Below are 22,146 nucleotides of genomic sequence, written 5' to 3' on the forward strand. Positions count from 1 at the left end.
AAATTGAATCAGCACCTGTTCCTGTTAATGGCAACATATGGACCAAATTTTGTCTGATTCACCAGTTACTTCCTGAGGAATAGCAAGCACGCGTAACTCAAAAAACGTCCCATTGCTCCATCCCCCTTGGAGGAATTCGCGCCAAAAACCAATGGGCACAAGTTCACATAGGGGCACATATGTGTACCAAATTTCGTTCGATTTCATTCGGTAGTTTTTGCTGTAGAGCGGCCACAAAAAACTGGTCACACACAGACGTGACACACACACACACATACACACACACATACATACATACACACACACACACACACAGACAGACAGACATTTTCCAAAAATAGTCGAAATGAACTCAGCACACCTCAAAACGTTCGAATCCGTCAAAATTCGAAATTCGAAAATTTGCACGAATCCAATACTTTCTTCTATGTATTAGATATAGAAGAAAGTAAAAATTGGAGGTAACCAGTACAAATAGTAGGTGAACCTCTCCTCCGTCTTGGAGCAATAAGAAAGTACTAGTAGCCCAGGTAGAAGCTGCTGTACAAGATTTAGAAAAAATAAATAAAAAAAAGAAAAAATAATTTGAATTTTGTCATCTTGAATTCAAATTATGTTTTTTGCAATCACGAGTGTGTGTTTGTATGTGTGTGTGGAGGGGGGGGGGGTATGTGTATGTGTGTAGGAATGTGTGTTTGTGTCTGTGTGCAGTCATGAGTGTGTGGGTAGTTGTGTGTATGAGTGTTTGTGTGCATGGGAGCGGGGTATGTGCATGTGTGTGTGTGTGTGTGTGTGTAAGCATATGTGTTTGTGTCTGTGTGCAGGCATGAATGTGTGGGCAGCTGTGTGTATTTGTGTGTATGTGTAGGTGTCTGTATGCATGCGTGTGTGTATGTGTTTGTGTATGTGTGTGTATGGTGGTGTTTGTGTATGTGTTTGTGTGTGCGTGTGTGTTGGTGCGTGTGTGTATGCGTGTGTGTAGGATGTGGACGCAACCTGGAGACGGTTTTCGCTAGAGGAGCAGCATCGTGAGGCCGGCCGACGCGACGGGTGGTGCTGGCAGAGGGTGGCGCCGCGCCGGTGGGCAAAATGATAGCACGCCAAAAACAGTCAAATGAAAGCAATAAGCAATCGTGATTGCTCAATAAAAAATCAATGAAAGTCTAGATAGGACGTTATCTTTATACGCGTTTCACTCAAAACTTGAATATGTCCACTTACATCCCTTTGCTTCTCACTGCCTCATCCACTATAATATTAAAATCTGTTCGCGTCTGTCTGTCTGTCTGAAGATCTATCTTCTCGAGAACCGCTGCAAATCGGGAGTCAAACGAGATACCGATCAATTCGAAATTTCCCAAAGAAAACAATAGGACCAATCTCGTAATTGTGCGACTTTAATTAGCGGAGATATTAATTAAAACGTTAATTAACATAAAGTTATTCGGGAATTTTATTTCTTTCCTGTTGCCATTTTGAATTTGCGTGAGCAAGTAAAATTCTAATAATTGCTTTAAAAGAGATTTTTTTGGCTGCTGTCCAAATCTTAAAACAACGTTTCAATCTAGAATTTCATTTTAAATTAGTTTAAAATTGGTTGCTCTATTCGGATATAGCCTTTATTTTATCGTCTGTCCTTTTTTTATTTTTTACATTCAACGTTCTTAACTCCTTTCAACATATGAAAGTTGTTTCTTTAGTTATGTTTATTGATTGTAGTGTGAGTTTATCATTCACCGGCCTCATATTTTGGTACATTTAGGATGTGCGACTAATTATGTCTATTTTGTTGGACTTTTTCCCGTCACATCTGTGAGTTTTCGAATTGTAATAACTCTTTTTTTCTTTCCTGTTTCTATTTTTGAAATATAGTTTGTATTGTTAAAAGAACATGTTAAATTAAGATTGTTTGGATTTCTTTAAGTGAAACAGAGTTGAACAAAAATATTGTTTTTAAGGATTTTAACTAAAGCTTAATTCGAATCTGATGACTTGGTATTAAATTAATGCTGATTGGTATTTATTAAGTCTTGGTGCTTTAGTTTCACGTAAGCAACCAAAAAGTGTGTGTCATTTTATGTAAAAAGCTGATCGTAATTGTACATACAAATGTTTCAGGTATAGTATATCAGATTTAATTCAGTTTAAAGTGAGCACAGATTATAATTGATAATGCATATATTTTCATCTTTTGTGCTAATTGAAAATACTCACAACTTGCATTATTGATAACTATGATTAACGTTAAAGAGATTTTTGCCAAAAATATGCTCTACTGGTGTTTTGCAAACCTTGCACTACGCGTATTTATTTACTCCTTAGCGCTTTAGAAACTGATGTCAGAGTAATACAAAAAGATCAATTGGACATCTCTTTCATTTTTTAAGTAGCCCGTGCAACGCCGGGCACGCAGCTAGTATATACTAAAAATGGAACATTTCAAACACACAATACTAAAAAGCAAAAATAATCAATGAAATAAAAAAGTAACCATGTTTTTAAAATGAAGTAACTAGTATAAAATAATTTCGCTAAGCTTCATGTAGATTTAAAACTCTATACAATTTCAGAATTTCTTGAATGTCTGGAAAATTTGTGATTATGAGTTTTTAATAGCTGTACAATATATAACTACAAGGGCAAAGAAAGGTTACCAATGAAAAACTTAAAATCTCAGTTTATACTATTTGCAGGCCGATAAAACTGTTAGTTAAATTATAAATGAATCAATTGTCTGTTGCGTGCGCCCTATATTTTTCCTTTTAAAAGCTTACAAGTATTTTGACATATTAAACACTCATAATCACAAAATTTCCAGACAATCTGTAAGAAATCCTGAAACAGTATGGGGATTTAAATCTACTTGAATTTTAGAGAAATTATTTTATACTTTTAAGTTCATTATAAAAACATGGTACTTTAAAACTTTTTTATTTCATTAATTATTTCCTGTTTTTTTCTGTTTTCACCTTTCATTAATTTTAATCAAACCATAAAAATCGGTGAAGCAAGGCTTGGTGTAATGAAATACATCTCGAAGACATGTTTGTGCACATTTTGAGAAACATGGGCATTGTGTGTGCATTACGTTTCAGTACGCGTAATAAAATACATACTTCTTCCTCCGTTCTCTCTTCCCCCCCCCCCCCAAAAAAAAAAAACTACTGAAACATTTTTCCAGATTTTGCATACAAATGAAATTATGATGGTTAAAAAACTCCTCATTTGAAATCTTCCAATGCTCAGAAAGTTTTGTTACAGGTTTTGAAACTTGAAAGCTAAATTCGATTTTCCTTCCAATTCATGTTTTGACGTATAGGGAATGGTCATGTGAAAATGTGACCATGGGGCAATGTGAAGTGGCAAGGTAAAGTGAAATGGTGAAATATTTACTCTGCTTTTAGCTCCACCTATCTAGTATTATCTTAACTATATAGTACCATATGTAGTCTATTCCAGTGAGGGGAAAAAATACCGCCGAAGATTAGAGCATATGATAATACAGGCAATTAAAAAAAAAAAAAATTGATACTCATATTGTAATATTTTGTTGTAAGTCAAAAATTATTTTTGTTAATATAAAATGATAAAGTTCTTGCTATTAACAGTTTAAGTATTAAATAAGACCTCCTAGCATTCAATGCAGTATTAGTTTAGTTAAAATTAAGTTTATTTGTATATGAAATAAATTTTACAATTAGTCAAGTACATACGGGGCAAAGTGGATGGGGAAAAGTGAAATAGTTTGTTTCATTTACTCACTCAATCATTTAATATAAATCACTTACGTTTTCATTTATTAATTGATTCATTCACATTCCTTCATTTGTAATTCACTTATTTATTCATTCATTCACTTACTTTCTCATTCATTCATTCTTTTACTCGGTCATTTATTTTTCTTCTATATTAATTGATTTATTCATTTAATCGTTCGTTTATTGTTTCATTATCTTTTCATTTATTCATTCAACCTTTTATTTACTGATTCTTTTGATGAAAAATATGTTTTATAATCGAATAGAAAATATTTCATTAAAAATATTTCATTTTTCACTTTGCCCCATGGAAAAAAAGTAGGAAAATGTCCCCTCCCCCTTTTTTTTTTTTTGAAGACTCAAATTTACTGCCAAAAATTTAAAATTCTGTTTCAACGCAAATTTTAATATAAAATACAATGTTCTTCCTTTATGTACTGTAATTTTCAAAACAAATTTCCGATTTGTTCATTTTGAAAAAACTCAGCCATCTTAACCATTTCACTTTGCCCCACATTCCCCTATTTATCCGTTTTATACATTTGAAAAGTGGACTACAAGCGTTTCTTGTACAGGAAACAGACTGCGTGAAATCTGTTGTCATAAAACTGAACCAATGCTCATATAATTCCGGTAGGGTTTCGTCTACAAAGGAGACAGTGAGAAGTCAAGTGATGATGTAAGTGAGCGTTTTAAAGTTTTGAGTCAAACGCGCTTGAAGTTCAAATCCTAGGTCTACTTTCATTGAAAATTTTATCTTAATCATACTCTATAGCGGCACCTACCACCTAGGGCCAGGGATGCCCACAGGGAGGCAGGGGGGGGGGTGAGATTATGGCGGAAGACCGCGACATCAAAACGGGGAGGGGGATTTTTTACATTTTATTTATTTATTCATTTTAATTTATTTATTGATTTATTTTTAATTTAAATTATTTATTTTATTTTATTCTGTTTATACTTTATTTCATTTATTTATTTAGTTTGTGTGTATGTTATTGGCGTAGCACAGAACTTTTCTTATAAAATAATAATTAAAAATAAATAAATAAATAAATAAATAAATAATATTTTTTGAAAATAAATAAAATAAAATAAGAGAGCTAAAAAATAAAATAGGGGAAGATGGTTGAGAAAAAGATTTTTTTTGGGGGGGGGGGGATTTGTGCCATTGAATCAGGGGACGGGGGGATGGGCACCCCTGACCAGGGCTACTAGTACTGTCTTGCCTTAAAGCAGAAGAGAGGATATCCTGGTCATACTTGTTCAATGCAATTATTACCAAGTGTTTCTGACATCTCAAAATACTTCGGGGTAAATAAATAATGTAAGTCTAATTCATGTCTTAGAATTTCTTCGGGGAAAGTTATTGGGTACAAAATTTATCATAAACTTAATAAAAAAGTGAGCTGAGTTGCTAGATTTACATAAATTACCACTCATCTGCTCTCAAAACCAGCCCGAGCAAATTTTTGTGCCCACCTACGGAAGTGATGGCGCAGACTGCGCCATTGAATTTTTGAAAAATCTTAGGGATGGTGGTGTTTTGAGGGGTTTTTACCCTTGGAAGAGGGTGTTGTGATGTTTAGGAGGGTGCGCCCTTGCTCTCGGGGGGGGGGGGGGGGAGGGGGCACCCCTGGATTTTGCATCTAGTTGTCTCTCTTTTAGGTTTGCCTCTGCACATCTGCGTACAGATTTTGTGAAATGAAAAAATGACGTAAAAAAAAATTGATCGTTAAAAAAAATTACACGCTTTAAAAGAAAAAAAGAAAAGGAAAAGAAATAAGAGAGAGTACGGAGAAGTATTTCATTCAAGTGATAGTCTAATTTTGGTGGCGCCATCTAGAGTGACAAGTTGCATTTAAATGCTAACATTCACCATATTCTCCTAAGTAATGCTAAAACACAGTGCGTGGTGAAAAATGAATGACGAGGGAATAATTGACATTGTGAGTGCAAGTAAAATTTCTTAAATTTCTCAAGAACCTTTTCTTTTTTGCTGTAGATCTTTTTTTTTCTTTTACAAATGATGATGATTGTTGCTATTTTTCTAACAGAAACTGAGACTACGATGCATGTTCTAGCTCTAGCACGGCACGGTATTAGTTGTTTTATATTTAAACATGTTTAACTTTTTAAAAATCTGTAAGACACTTTCCGCTCGAATTTCCTTTTTCATTTGTTTTTTTTATTTCATTTTGAGCTAGAATTTTCGCGTTTTAGAACCGTTCAACTTCATAATATAACATTACAATACTCACTTTTCTGTTCAGTTAATAAGTAGCTATTAAAAGGAGTTAATTACTGTAAAATATAATTATTGCCACTAAAGGATGTTCGTTTCAATAAAAGTCCAATTTAGTTTAAATGAGCAATAAAGTATTGCTTTTCTTCATTTTACAACCGAAAGTTCAATTCCACTCCTTTTTCAAAACCATTCAACCAAACGTTTGTATACTATCTCCTCGAGAATTGCTAGGTGTTTGGGGTTAAGTGACGTATTAAAAAATTCAAAATTTTCCGGAACCCATTTATTCCAGTCTCAATCTTTCTTCTGTAAAATTGGCAATCTTTAGCAAAATGAGTGGCAAAAAATTATACGTACGTCGTACGTTTAAAATATTGAAGAGCGGATTTTTCAGCGAGGAATGGAATTTGTCTGCAGTTTCTTTCTAAGTTAGAATGGAAGTTATAACCTTTTGTAAGCACGGAATCTGAGGGTTTTGATTCTCATTGGCTGTTATGTGTTATCTTATTTTAGCCGACGATTAATACTTGATTTGAAATTTATCTGCTACGTGTCGTCAAATAAACTTTTAGTTAGCATTTAATACATTACTTAATATGAAACTAACAGATTGTTTTTTTTTTTTTTTTTGAGCAATCACGATTGCTTATTGTTCTCACTCGACAGTTTTGAGGTCCTATTATTTTAATTTTTCCGCCAGCACCCTCTGCAGCACCACCGTCGGCCGACAGCCTCACGATGCTGCTCATCTAGCGAAAGCCCTCTCCAGGTTGCATCACTTACTTGCCTACACTTACACATACACACCTACGCACACACACAAACACTCACACACACACCTACACGTACACACACGCATACATATATACACCTACACTCACACACATACACCTACACACAAACACATACACACAAACGCATACATACACACACAAACACACACACACAAACACATACACACACGCATACATACATACACCTACACACACATACACCTAGACACAAACACATACACACACGCATACATACATACACCTACACACACATGCACCTACACACAAACACATACACACAAACGCATATATACAGACACCTACACATACACACACAAGTACATACACACAAGTACATACACACAATTCACATACACACACACCTACACATACACACAACTACCCACGCACACACACATACACACAACTACCCACACACACACACAAACACACACGCCTACATACACACACACTCGTCATTGCGAAAAACATAATTTGAATTCAAGATGTCAAAGTTCAAATTATTTTTTTTTTTTTTTTTTGTGCTTGTCATTATTTTTGTATATTTTTTGAACATTATTAACCTTTCAATGGAAAATACGGTTATTGTGAATGTGATAATGTATTCTTTAAACTACACATCAATAACTAAATTGCGAGAATCCTCATACCAAATATTGAATTCATTTTAAAATATGCCCTTCATTTGCATTTTGTCTTCTTAAAAATAAAAGTTTTTTTATTCGAATTTGGCAAATTGGCATCTCTGCAAACCGGTTGTTCAATGTTAACGCATTGCAGTATCAACTTACGGTGACTTCTTGCCTCAGTTTGCTATAAGCAGCGGCTGCGCCATTGAAATTTTTAAGCGGGGGGGGGGGGGGGATCCAAGGCGTGTTTTTTACTTTTTTTGGAGGGGGGACTCTTGCTTTTGAGGAGGTCATCTTGATATTTGGGGGGAGGGATGCCTTTACTCTTAGGGGGACAGACACCCCTGCTATAAGTGACGCTCGATTTAACATTGCCATTTTTATGTACTATTACTGTGTTTTTTATTTCTTCCATAGCAGCTGTCCATAAATGACACGCTTTTTTCCACATTTTTGACCCCCTCCCCCACTTCGCCACACATCACGCTATTTTTTCCCACATACATTCTTATTAAAAATGCTTGATGTCGCATTTCTTATTGTCCCCTCCCTCCCCCTTGTCACAAACTGTCTCAATTTTACACTCTCCCCCCTAAAACGTAACATCATATGTGGACAACTCCATATCATAATTGAGGAATAAATTTAGGAATCAAATGCTTTTTTTTTTTGTATAGAATAAAACACATTACACCCAAACCTATTTTTATGCGATTTTTTTTTTTTTTTTTTTTTTTTTTGTGCGGTGCATTAAAATTTCAATCAGATTGGGATTCAATTGACGAAATTATTTTTTAAAGCGTGTGTGAGGTAGTATCTTCAAGTGAAGACATAGGCATCCCCATGGGAAGTCATTGTGACCTCCCAAAAATTTCCTTATTCGGGAAATTTTGTCCAACTACTCGGCAGAAATTATCATCACTTGGTTCATTTTAATTTCATTTAAAGGTTTTGGTTATTTTCTATGTGAGACTTTTTTTATGCCGTCCCTATAAACCGCATAAAAAAAAATATTTTTTTTTTACTGTGTTGCGAAAATTACCTTTTAAAGCTACTCGTGAAGATTCGAACAAATTTTTTTTTTTTCGATTTTTTTTTATGCGATCCCTCTTCACCGCATAAAAACAGGTTTGGGTGTATACTTAAATCCCGATACAGCGAATTTCAAGGGACTGCAAATTTTGTCGTTGTAACAAGAATTTCATTGTTATGGAATCCAAACAATGTATTGGTTATTAAAACGGGACTCGGCATTTATTACGCTTTTCGCTGAAGCAGATATTTCATTGTGTATTGGTATTCGCTGTAATGAGATTTTACTCTTTCCAGTTGATTTCTATTGCACGCTTACTAATTGTCAAATTAAAGAGTGTTATTTTAGTTCAAAAAAACTTACGTAACTTCCGATGAATTAATTTCCAGTTGAAAATTCCTCCTTATAAGAAAACTTCAACAAAAACTCGAAAAGGTAGAAGAATTTAGTAAAACTCTACCTTGTTTCCGCCCGGGATCGAACCGGGGACCTTGCGCGTGTGAGGCGCACGTGATAACCACTACACTACGGAAACGACAAGACGGAGTGACAAAATACTGTACTTAAACAAAACTAATCTTATTCTTCCAAAATCAAGAAATTTGATATTCAATTTCAAAAGTATAGAATGAAAAGATTTAAGAAGCAACAAAATAATTTTTTTTACTTCTTGTGTTGAGAATATATTTTTAATTTTTGGGAGTGAGTTTATTTGCTTTCAAACAGAATCATCATTCAGGGTCAAGTGCCAATAATAGCTGAATCTAGGGGGCAGGGGACACGGGCCCCTCCCCAAGGGGATGAATTCATCAAACTGTTTCCTTTTTCATTGTAATTTTCTTCTCTACAGCATAATTTTTTTGCAGTTGTTGTAAAAAAAAAACGCAAAACACACACAGCATAGTGAATGGTACTGCTCTCATATCTTTTACAACTCGTCTCTCATTCCAATGTTCGCCTCGACTGTGTTTTAGTCGGGTGAACCCGTCTTCGTTTTTAATGCACTGTTGATGGCACTTGTATTTTAGAGTGCCGATTGCCGAAACAGCTGTTTGCTGGTTTTTTTAACCTTTTTCATTCTCAATTTGTACTTTATATACGTTGTCATTTTTTATTCACTATACAGTACAAAGTTTTCGACTACTTTTTATGCACACACAGCATATGTTGAATAAAAGCGTATGTTTCGAATTCAAGGGAACGTAATATCGCGATACGTCTATTAATTCTTCTTTGATGGAATCACTAGTCAGCAGTTTTAAAAAAAATGTGCAGAAGCAATGGTGTAGCTCTGTTTCTGCCGCCTTGGGCGGCTCCTCTATTTGCCGCCCTTTCATTAACACATTACTAATACATTAAGGGGTTACAGTACCTCAAAAATGATGAAACGGTCAAAAAAATTTTTATTACTTACTAGTGGCACCCGCACGGCTTCGCCCGTAATAGAAAAATTAAAGGTCTTTTGGTTCGCTTGTATATTTACAAATAATGTATGGTGAAATTTCTCGCCAATTGGCTTGTACCGACGTTACGGTTCCACGTTATGATAATTTCGTATCTCGCCCATTGGCTTGTGCCCATGTTACGATTCCACGTTATGATTATTTCGTAATTTATGATAGGTTTTTTTTTCTTAAAATTGGAATAAAAAAAGAACCACATCGAATTTTCGAAAAATCGCTTCGAGGTGCACACCCCCATGCTACATACTAACTTTGTGCCAAATTTCATGAAAATCGGCCGAACGGTTTAGGCGCTATGCGCGTCACAGACATCCTACAGACATCCTACAGACATCCTACAGACATCCAGACATCCTCCGGACAGAGAGACTTTCTGCTTTATTATAAGTAAAGATTTCAAAACTAAAAACTATTCTGAACACAGGGGAAAAGTTTCATTGCTTTAGTTCAAATATTTAAAAAGTTATCCGTGGTTTTAGGCCATGCTCGCTATGTGTTCTTATGCAAAAGAAAAACTTTAAATTGCTTTTCCTCGATGATGGTTTTTTAGTGTTTTCATGTCATTAGAATCCCTAAGGATTTCTTTCTATTAAAGATACAGCTTTAAAATAATACTTTTTGCAATTGGGATAACATATTTGACAAAACTGTGCATTGGATAAGCATTTTATGAATTACTCAAATGTTTAGAGCATGTTAAACCTTTAAAAACCAAAAATTTTTTAAAAAAAAAAAACTTTGATTTTTTACATAATTAAACACAGAAAATTTAATAATAAACTCATAAGCAAATGCATGCACAGATTTTTAGAGATGATTATAGTGATCGTTTAGCAAACAACTTTTTTTTTAATTAATGCAAAAATAAAAAGCCTTAGAGATATTAAAAAATTGAAATTTTTCTCAATTTTTCGAAGTTTAAAAAAAAAATAGGCATTATTTTTAAATTTTGAAAATAAATTATTGATTAAGAAATAAGTATGCATGTTATGGTTTCAAAAAAATATAAAATTTACTTAAATTAAAAAAAAAATTTTTGAAAGGTACTGTGACCCCTTAAATCCATTTAAAATTATTGAACTTAAAATTGAAAACTTGATTTAAGGAAAAAGATGAACTAATTTAATCCGTATTCTTCCTACAAAAAGAGAGGGAGGGTTGGCGGCCCCTCTCCCGAAGAATGCCCTAAATTTACGTCAAACATTTATGGCAGCTTTCGAGGGAGGGTTCTCTCCCGAATCTTCTTCAAAGCTGAAGTCAGTTTAAGCAAGGGCGCCCATATGGGGGGCAAGTGGGGGCTCAAGTCCCCCCTTTGAAATTAGAATTTCCTTGCTTTTAGTACGTTTTTCTTTGCGAAAATGTAAAAATATTTCTTCTCCAGTCATTAATGAATAAGTTAGTAAAAATGTCAAATATTAATAACTCTTAATCTGTACTGAAATCGGTTTCTATGGGGAAAATATCCTTATAAACCATGGGGAAAATATCTGAGGCCCCCCCCCCCTGAAATTTTGCATATGGGCGCCCTTTGGTGAGGACGTTAGGGGCTTTTCTTGAATATTTTCTGAAATTTAAGTTTTGAAAATATACCATTTTAGTCTATTTTTTAGAGGGTGTTAAGAAAATGAGGAAGTTTCAGGGGCTCACAACGGAAATTTTTTAGTTTTCAACTTAGAAAAGCACAGCTGAGGCAGTAAGAATCAAAGGGATTTAAAGTGGACTTTTTAAAGTTTCAAGAAAAACGCGTTTAAGTTCAGACCCTAGGTAGGCTTTCATTGAAATATTTTTCTAAATCATGCTGTGTAGAAGCGTCTATCAAAGCTACTAGTACCATATCTTGCCCTTCCTTTGGTTCTACTACCATTTGCACTGCACTGATCATTTCCAATTTTTAAATTTTGGCACTTACATTCCTTTGCTACTCGTCACCACAATACCGGCAGGGGCGGATCCAGAAATTTTTGTAAGGGGGTCATTTCTATGGCTTCAGCATGTTATACTTCCTATGTAAAAAGTGTCAGTTAAGCAGGAGTGGCTATACCCCCAAGAATAATGGTGTACCCCCTCATATGGAACGGAGCCCCCCTTCCCCCAAATGAGATCAAAACCCTTTCAAATTGCACCCCCACCCCTTAAATTTGTCGATACCTGCGCCATGGATCATACTGCTTCTTTTTAAAATGATCAAAAAACTCAAAATAGCAATAGCCCAGTAATCAAACTCAGCCAATCCATTGAACTATGACTCGCTTAGAAGAAACATCAATCAGAAGCAAGGAAGTAAAAAAAAAAGTTAACATTGATTCCTGTACTAAATTTTCGGATCTAAGAAATTGAAGTTTAACATCAATCATAGTAAAATTCTTATCACAGGGGGGTCAGCTGACTCTTTGATCCTCCCCTGAATACCGGCCCGGCTGGCACTCATGTTAGGTACGCCACTGATACATAAATTTGCAGACACTGAGATTTACTTTTCCACGGCAGTCTTGTATAGTTGCAATATTCTGCCTTAGCTAGTAGCTGAGGCTGTAATTTGTGTAGGGCTGCAACTTCTAGATTAAAGTACTGTAGTTCTTGAAAGGGCACAGAAGTGTTTGACGTTGCACATTTTTTTTTACAATACATAAAACCCTGGGAAAGACGGTGCACATGAACAACTACTGCGGTCTATTGTTTCGTGGTATGAAATTTTAACGTAACCAATAAGTAATATTGGTGTAATGGAACAAGTAATATACAGCATACAGCTTTAAAAATAAATACATAATGAAATACATGTTTGAAACAAAACCTGAAATTTATTCAAAGAATTAGTAAGTATCATGCAGACAACCTGCAATTTGCGACCTCGATTTTTTCCTCTTGTTGCGAAAACATCAGGGCGGTCATTCCAAGCTCATCAGCTTGCGAGATCGAGATTCTCGCTCACGTGATTGGTTGTGACCTAGAACTGTCGCAAAGTAGTATTCTAATCTACTCGAATCTAGCCGCAAGCTAAGTTCGAGTAGATTAGAATACTACTCTGCGACATTTCTACGTCATAACCAATCACGTGAGCGAGAATCTCGATCTCGCAAGCTGACGAGCTTGGAATGACCGCCCAGTTCCCTATGTGCGTTTTGTCGCCGGGCCTCTCTCCTATTACGCTAGTGAATATCAAAACCATATTTAAACAAAATATATATATATATATATATATATATATATATATATATATATATATATATATATATATATATATATATATATATATATATATATATATATATATATATATTCCGTGTACTGTTGAGATATATCAACAAGAAGTTCCGTCCATAACTAAACGAACCTACTTTCCCGTAAACCAATATCGACTTTCCAGTATCTGATCAATATTATCAAAAATAGCTAAAATCGCAAATTATTTTGATCATAACTTTTCAAAATTTCAACCCCAGATTCCTAAAAAAAAATGCTTTGCTTATCCAAAGAAAAATATACGTGAAAAAAAAATAAATAAATAAATAAAATAAATAAAAGAAAAGAACAAATTAAGTAGTAGCACCTTTTAAACAAAGCAGCTAATACATTTTTATCCATTAAAAAAATATACTAACTTGATTTCAAAAAGAAAAAAAAAAGGATGAAAAATAACCTCATTAAAATAAATACATTATGACAAAAAAAAAATCGTTTGTTTTTACCCTGTTGCCAAAAAATAATTTTAAAAAATGAATAAATGTACTTTTAAAACAAACTAAAAACAATAAAATGTCAACATAACGAAGTTATTTTCTCTTTATAGTAAACTAGTGGTAGCCGCACGGCTTTGCCCGTAATAGAAAATTAAAAGGTCTTTTGGTTCGCCTGTATATTTACAAATAATGTATGATGAATTTCTCGCCAATTGGCTTGCCCATGTACGGTTCCACGTTATGATAACTTCGTAATTCACTCGTCCATCTTATGATAATTTTGTTCTTAAACTTGGAATGTAGAAAGGACCACATCGAATTTTTGAAAATTCGCTTCAAGGTGCACACCCCCATGCTACAAACTAACTCTGTGCCTAATTTCATGAAAATCGGCCGAACGGTCTAAGGCGCTCTGCGCGTCACAGAGATCCTGACAGACAGACAGAGATCCGGACAGAGAGATTTTCAGCTTTATTATTAGTAAAGATAAAAGTAAGGTTTCGAAGAAATTCTGAAGGGGGAAGTCTTTGGCGGACGTGCGTCCAGGACGCCCCATAGCACCTACAGCCTTGAAATTTTGTACAAAATTATCTCTCGCGCCGGGGCTGTGCAACTGGGGTTTTATTTTTTTTAATTCGAATCAGTTTTAATTTTTAATCTCAAATTTCGCGTAAATTGCAAAGTTAAAAAATTCAAAACTTTTTGAGGTAGTATCATTTGAAAATTTTGAAAAAAAAAATTATGATTTTTAATCAGTGGCGTCGCCATTGTGGAGAGAGGGGGGGGGGGGGGTGCGGTCCTCTCCAGGTATCACCCGTCTGGAAGAGGGGGGGGGGACTACCTTTCCTGATGCTGAATAACTGCTTATATACTAAAGAAAAAAAATAGCTAATAAAAAAAATATTTATGTTTAATTTTTTTAAAGATAAAATATGCCCTTTTTCAGAGAATGACCCAATTCGTTCATTAAGGAGGAAAAAAATATGTCGTTGCTTACATTCCGTATCATCGCCTAGCAACTGCGATTGTTGCCAAAAGAAAGGCATCTCGTCGCCAACTATGGCAAAAACCGCGAAACCCAATAAATGCTAGCTATGGACATAATGTCCTAAAGGCTCTATAAAAGAATTCGTGTTTCTCTCCTTCTGTGCTGCGGTCGAAACCTATAATTTAGATCTTCGCAAACGTTCTATTAATGTTCTCTGTACTTCGCCGCCTTTACATGCTCGAACACAATAGCGGATATGTTCCCCAACACATTCGAAAGAATATAAGAATACAAAATGGAAGGAAAAAAAAGAATGAGATCACAAGCTGGTTTTCGAACAAAACGGTACGGTTTTGTGTTTTATTTTATTATGTTTGCAGATATGGAAGTTTTTTTTATGGTGTCAAATGACTGTGATTGTTAGATTCGATTACATTGCTTTTGCATTGCTAGTACGATGATTAATTTTCAACTAATAATGCTGAGAAGATTTTTTTTTCTTTTATAAATTAGTAATAGATATGAAATAACAGGAATTTGATTCAGACACTTTTCTGGTGCATAATGTTAAAAACTAAATCCTGCAATTTCTGATAAGAATAGTATTGATGATAACTTGTCGTGTTTTTTTATTTCTATAAAGAAAACAATGGAATTTTCACAATGGGGGGGGGGGGCGTATTTTACAGGATATGTTTTTTTTTAAAGGCGGGTGAAAAATGATGTATTGGTTAAATTCTTGAACAATAGTTATTTTACTGAAACGAAGCAAAAACTTCAACTTTCACTTAATAATGGATTTCGTTTGGCATTAATTTGAGGGTTATGTCTGCGGTATATCTGAACAGTGTTATCAGAAGAAATTAAAAAATTACGCAGCATTTTTCTTCATGATTGCTTTCATTCTTATAAAGAGTTTTAAAAAAAAACAATATTAAATACAGCAGCTAATTGCAAGGAATGAGTTTAATCAGTTTTTAAATTCTTTTAGTTCCATTGAAACCATCGTCATCGTTTTCCAAACCATTATGCATAATCCTCGAAACAAATTTACCAAGGAAAGCAATTATGTTAAAATCAAGGTCAAACCAGGGTGCAATCAGCGGAGGGGGGGGGGGGGCTGAGCTAACTTCATTATTCGGATAACCCTCGATCAGAACCAAGGGCGCCCATATGGGGGGGGGGGGAATCGGGGCTCAAGCCCCCCCCTAGAAATTAGAACTTCCTTGCTCTTAATACTTTTTTTCTTTGCAAAAATGTAAAACCATTTCTTCTGCAGCCGTTAATGAATAAATCATTAAAAACGTCAAATTATAATAACTGCAATCTGTACTAAAATCAGTTTCCATGGGGAAAATGTCCTTCTAAACCATGAAGAAAATATCTGAGCCCCCCCTCCCCTCCTTACAATTTTACATGTGGGCGCCCTTGATCAGAACTATTGCTTTTAATCCACATTGTAAATCTTTGTTCGTAAATCTATGTTCTATTCTGCAAACAGACATAGTTTTTAATGCTTTTACACTTGTATTTCAAGCATTGATATTCGGAAATACAACTCAAAAAATTAGTCATTTGCTTTTGCACTTTGCGTATTTTAAATAAAAGTTTTACGTCTTGGGTAAATAAAAAAAATTTAAAAATGATTTTTCTTTTCAAATGTCATTCGGGAATGATTTCTGATATATTTTTTCAAATACGAGCTGTGAAACAATGTAAATGCTAAAAATCAGAATAACACGCATCTCTTCTTTCTCTGCCATCATCCACTTCAACTTTAGTAACTAGTTTTTTTATGGAATGGGGTTGTTTCCATCAGTCAAAAAGTACTACTTTTAGTCACTGAAGTTGATGGAATGAGCAAAAAAAAAAAAAGTTTGAACCCAGAAAATACTTCAAAAAACCATTCCTAAATCATTTTCGAAACATTTAGTTTTAATTAGTTTTTTAAAGTGTCCGATTTTTCAAACAAGGCGTGGTCTACCGCTTTTCCAGGCTATGATAATTCAGAAGTGAATTATACATTGCGCTCTACGCTTGCCATCAACCATATCGTTGCCAGTACATGTGAGCAATGATGCGAATTAAACATTGCGCTTGTGCTAATAGCATCAGTGAATGGCAGTTCATCCCTTGTGATGTCATGTGCAGAAACGTAAAAAATAAAATTACACCTGCCCAACGATTAATTTATTTATTTTTTTTAAAGATTAAACTTTGTCAGTTTATTTAAAAAATCCTATGTTCTTAAGCATGCTCTTTCAAAAAAAAAAAAAAAATATATATATATATATACTTAAAAAAAAATTCGGAAACGACCCCATTGATCACTGTTACAGTTTTCACTGTTTTCGCGCATTTCATTCTTTCACAATGAACTTCGTACCTCTGAAAAATGGCAAAGAGTGTTTTCACACCTAGAAAAAAGAAAAGAAAAATTAATTTGAATTTTGACATCTTGAATTCAAATTATGTTTTTCGCATTCACGAGTGTGTGTATGTAGGCGTGTGTGTTTGTGTGTGTGTGGGGGGGGGGGTATGTGTGTTTGTGTGTAGAGGGTATGTGTATGTGTGTGTAGGCATGTGTGTTTGTGTCTGTGTGCTGGCATGGTGTGTAGTTGTGTGTGTGTGTGTGTGTGTGTGTGTGTGTGTGTAGTTGTGTATGTATGCGCGTGTGTGTAGGACATGGATGCAACCTGGAGACGGCTGTCGCTATAGGAGCAGCATCGTGAGGAGCCGGTTGACGGTGATGCTGCGGAGGGTGGCGGTGGGAAAATAAAATCAAAGGACATCAAAACAGTCAAGTGAGAACAATAAGCAATCGTGATTGCTCAAAAAATCATTGAAGATCGATGCAATCTTGTGACGTAAGAACTTTTTTTTTCTGTTTCTCATCCATCCGAGCCATCATTCAAAATGAATCCTTAAATATTCCTTAAAATTATAAAAAATAAATAAATAAATAAATAAAATAAATAAATATCCATCACACAAGATCTAGCATTCTGCCCTAAACATCCATCTTCGGGCATTAATTTTTGAATTTTGACATCTTGAATTCGAATTATGTTTTTCGCAAGGGCCCATTCATTAATTACATAAGTGTCCTGAGGGAGAGGGGGTTACAAAAATCTGTTGGAAAAATTTCCAACATAGCAGAGTTGCAGCTTCGTCGTTTAAAAAAAACATCAAGCATTTATACAACAGTAATATATTTATTAAAAATAGCTACAGCGTAAATAAAAGGCAGCATACTAGCAATTCAGAATCTCAATCCCCACAAAACACAGAAATGCCTGTTCTTATATAATGAAACTAATTTGCATACATGAGGCAATAATGTTCTTCTTGAAGATTTTAAACAATGCCCGAAAGTAATATATACCAACAAAATTTCTACATACTCTTACTTTGGGGGGGAGGGAGGGGTCAAACCCGATCTTACGTAATATTTTCCAAGTCGATATTTTATATTTTATAGTGATTTGGAAGAGATCATATTTCATTTGCTTCTGGAAGGCAAAAAACGTATTAGGATGAACTGTTTTTTTACTTGTTTTACGAAGAATGAATAGTGTAAAATTTAGTTAAACATTCGCACTATTCATGGCATGTTTCATTTTTAATTAGTATCGCATCATATAATATATTTGAAAAATAAAAATCTGATTTGCGTCAAACTGGGAGTTTTTGTGTAACTAAATCTTTTCTAACAACATTTTATTATTTTGAAAAGCGAAATGGAATCTTACGTGAGAATAGGGGGAGGGCTTTGAAAAATCTTACGTACCCTTACATGGGGGGAGGGGGGGGGGGTCAAAATTTACCAAAATCATCCTTACGTAATTAATGAATGGTCCCCAATCACGAAATACGATGGGGCCCTGCTCGTTGGGTTTCTTGTTTCTACAAGTGATTTCTATCGCAATTATAATTGCAAGAAGCATATTTTGAATTCTAGATGTCAAAATTCAAATTGACGCCAGGAGCCGGATGTTGTGTGGTGGATGTCTAAGAGGGTTGTGTCAAGCAGGGCTCTGGAGTCGAAGAGTCGGAGTCGGACTGATTTTGAGGCAAAGGAGTCGGAGTCGTGAGAAAACATGCCGACTCCGGACTTCTTTTTTTCATTAATTTTCACTGACTCTCCTTGCATTTTTTAAAAACTGTTTACCAATTGTTTCGATTACATGTATAAAAAGCCTACTACTGAGAAAATAACTGACATTATAGCATCAGCTGGCTCGAGTGTTTACCGAACTTTCTGTAACCGTCCCCTAGTTTGCTTGCTTTTTAACATGACTAATAGCAACTGTCAGCAAACGGTTTTGTTACCTAACATTTTCAAGTAATCACTTTCAAATAAAAATAGAAATATAGTGTTTTGTTCGATCTCAGTTATAAAATAGTAAAAAGAACGTAACAAGTGGAAATTTCTTGGATGTTCGGCAAATTCAAATACGTTTTGACGTGAAAGCACAAATCCAAAAGATCCGATGAAATATATCTAATGTTTTTTTATTAAGCCTATTTCTATAAGCTTGATTTTCACTTAAAGTATGGAACAAAATAAGTTTAAATGATTTCTTGGTTACAACTTTCAGGAATTGCAGTAATCTTAAAATCTTCATATTAAGGTTAATTCTAAAGCAGCCAATAAAATTTAAATTAAAAATTGAGCGAAGAAAAAATATAGGCACAGTAAAAACTATTCATACAAAGCTGTATACCGCCGCATTTTGTGTAAAATTTGCTCCAGACGTACATGTAGCCAGTCTCCCCGCAGTGTAGTGCCTTATTTTCGTTGAAATGTTGTAGATGAAATGTAATTTAAAATATATTCAGGAAAATTTTCAGACTTAGAGTATTTATGTTTCTTATAAACTCTGAAATTAACTTGGGGTGTCACCTGCCAGATCAGTCACCCAGGGCAAACCATCCCCTCTCAAGAAATTAAACTTAAAAAAAAGCTTTTTATCTTCCGAGTTACAGCTTTCAAAAATTGAAAGCACACGATTTGATCAATATCTATTTGTTAAACATTAAAAGGGGGCAATTTATCCTGTCCAATTAAAAAAAAAGTAGGATTTTTAAATCATTTCACTTTTAAACTCGTAACTATTGGAAAATTTGATTTTAAATTGAGTTTCTAACGTTGTATGCATCTTAGGTTTACAATGAAATACAAAATGTGAAATTTTTATAGAAAGGAATAACTATTTCAATTTCTGTTTAGAGATTTTTCCGGGGGCGGGGGAGGGAATGGAAAAGATTTTTTGAATACAATTAAAAAATCCGGAGTTTGCCGGAGTCGGCAAATTTCCTTCCGACTCCGCATCCCTGGTGTCAATTCGAGAGGGCCGGATAGAAATAAAGTCGAATCCAGGGGATATGGAAGGGGAGCCAAAGGAGTCCGCCCCCGCCACAAGGGCGGATTCAGGGGAGGGTCAAAGGGTCAGCTGACCCTCCTGTGGCATGAATTTTATTATGATAATTATTAACTTCAATTTTTTAGATTAGGAAAAATAGTACATGGAGTCAAAATGATAACCTTTTTTTTTGAGCAATCACGATTGCTTATTGTTCTCATTTGACCGTTTTTGGTGTCCGTGCCCTTTTCAACTTCGATCAGAAGCCTCTGCAGCACCACCACCCACCGTCCTCTGCTGGCGGCTGCTCCGGTTTGGAGCTATCCGCTTCTCCTGGTCTGAGGCGTCCATGTCCTACACACACGCACGTTCACACACATACACACACACGGCTTCACACACCTACTCACAAACGCCTACGTGCAAACACAAAGGTCTACGCACACACACAAACCTACACACTTACACACACGACAATGCCCACGTAACCGCCCAGAAGGAGAGGCAGGCTTGGGGGGGGGGGGGACAGGAGCCGTTTCTAGAAACAATAACTCCAATGAGTAGGGTCCCGTCTCAGTTCGTGATTGCGAAAAACATAATTTGAATTCAAAATTTAAGAATTCAAATTAATTTTTTTTTTTTTTGCTTGGCTCTGTAAAGTATTTCTTCGTAGCACGTTATAACTCAAACGATTGACTGGGTTTGTTTACTGGGCTATTGCTATTTTGATATTTTTGTTTACTTTCAAAAGAACAATATATTCAAAGCTTACGGTAACGTGTCCAGTTTGTTTGCCTAAAGAAATATGACTTTCGATGAAAATTTGAGGGTATGGAGACATGGCGCAGTTAGCGCCATCGAAAAATTAAGGGGAGGGAGGGGGGTAATTTGAAAGAGTTTTAATCTTATTTGGGGAGGGGGGAGCTCAGTAGTATATGATACTTCCAAAACATGAACAAAACCCTTTATCTTTCCCTGTGGGAGACATTGAACTAAGAAGGAGTAGAATTAGCGCCATATATGCGTTGTTTTCTACAGCTACTGTTAATCTTTTTATGTGTTTTGGCGAATAGTTTTAAATTCAAAAGAGACTGTAATAGGTTTTGAAAAGGTGTGTACGCAATTTAGTTGAAGAAAAATGATCATTTTACATCAGAAGGCGGGGGGGGGGGGGGAGGGATTTTTTTTATTCAACGAACTTCTTTTAAATTCTTAGCACGGGCATGACCGTGCGAGTACTGCTAGTTACATATATGAGGATGAGGTTCTTTTCCCAAACTGTTGATATTACACCTTTTAAAAGAGATATTTTTGTTACCTTTAGATTTTCGTATTTGATTTTTGCTTTCTACGTATTTCCCGTATTTTACTTTTTTTTTTAAGCCGAGTCCCCTGAGAAACTTAAAATCGGGTTTCACTGTATTACGAGTAGTTAAAATACATTTCTCAACAGTAATCAAAATCGTTCAAGCTTCCTTTTTTTCGTTAGTTTTTTTTTTTTTTTCTTTTAACATTCTATTATGAAACAAAAGTCAAGCAGTTGAAATACTACGGTTAGAAAAAGAAATTTTTAAATTCAAATATTTAAATATTATTCACCGAAGAAAAGTTACGAAAGGAAATACATCTTTCAATTACGAGCAAATAATTATTCGTTCCGACAATCGCACAATGCAAAGAAATCGAGAAAACCAAGTTATTCCACGTTCGAAAAGAGCCAAAAAAAGTGGCGGAATAATGTCAATATTTTTTCTTCGAGTTTAATTCATTAAATAGCTTTCTTCTTCTTTTTCGCGGCTCCGCTTTAAAAGCAGGATTTCGAACTGACAGCTTACAAGAGTTCCTCGCCTCAAAACGTCGATCAATTTTGAAAGCACAATGGATACAACGAAAGGGAACTGCGTTTAGAAGGGGAGATCCGTGAAATGTGTGGAAAATTCTGTAGGTCATTCATTGATGAAGCTTACATATTTATTTTTTCTCATAAATTCATAACTATGGGAGGGAGAAAGCTATTGAAGGAAATAAAAAAATGATTAAAATGATAAAAAATTAAAACAAATATCTGTAAAAAATAGAAGTTTATACAAATGTACAGTTTGGGTCGCATTTTTGCCGAATTTGCAACAGAGGTAACCCCCTTAGCCTTAAAGGGGGAATCCAAATACCCCCCCCCAAAGCCCCTCA

General features: G+C 35.0%; 1 non-coding gene across 1 annotated transcript; it reads right to left on the minus strand.

Moving 5' to 3' along the window:
• Window positions 1-8,924: 8,924 nt before the first annotated feature.
• Window positions 8,925-8,997, minus strand: Trnav-cac (transfer RNA valine (anticodon CAC)). The gene has a single exon. It is a non-coding gene; the product is annotated as a tRNA-Val (tRNA).
• Window positions 8,998-22,146: the final 13,149 nt, after the last annotated feature.

The sequence above is a fragment of the Uloborus diversus genome, chromosome 6 (assembly GCF_026930045.1).
Source record: "Uloborus diversus isolate 005 chromosome 6, Udiv.v.3.1, whole genome shotgun sequence".
Classification (NCBI taxonomy): domain Eukaryota; kingdom Metazoa; phylum Arthropoda; class Arachnida; order Araneae; family Uloboridae; genus Uloborus; species Uloborus diversus.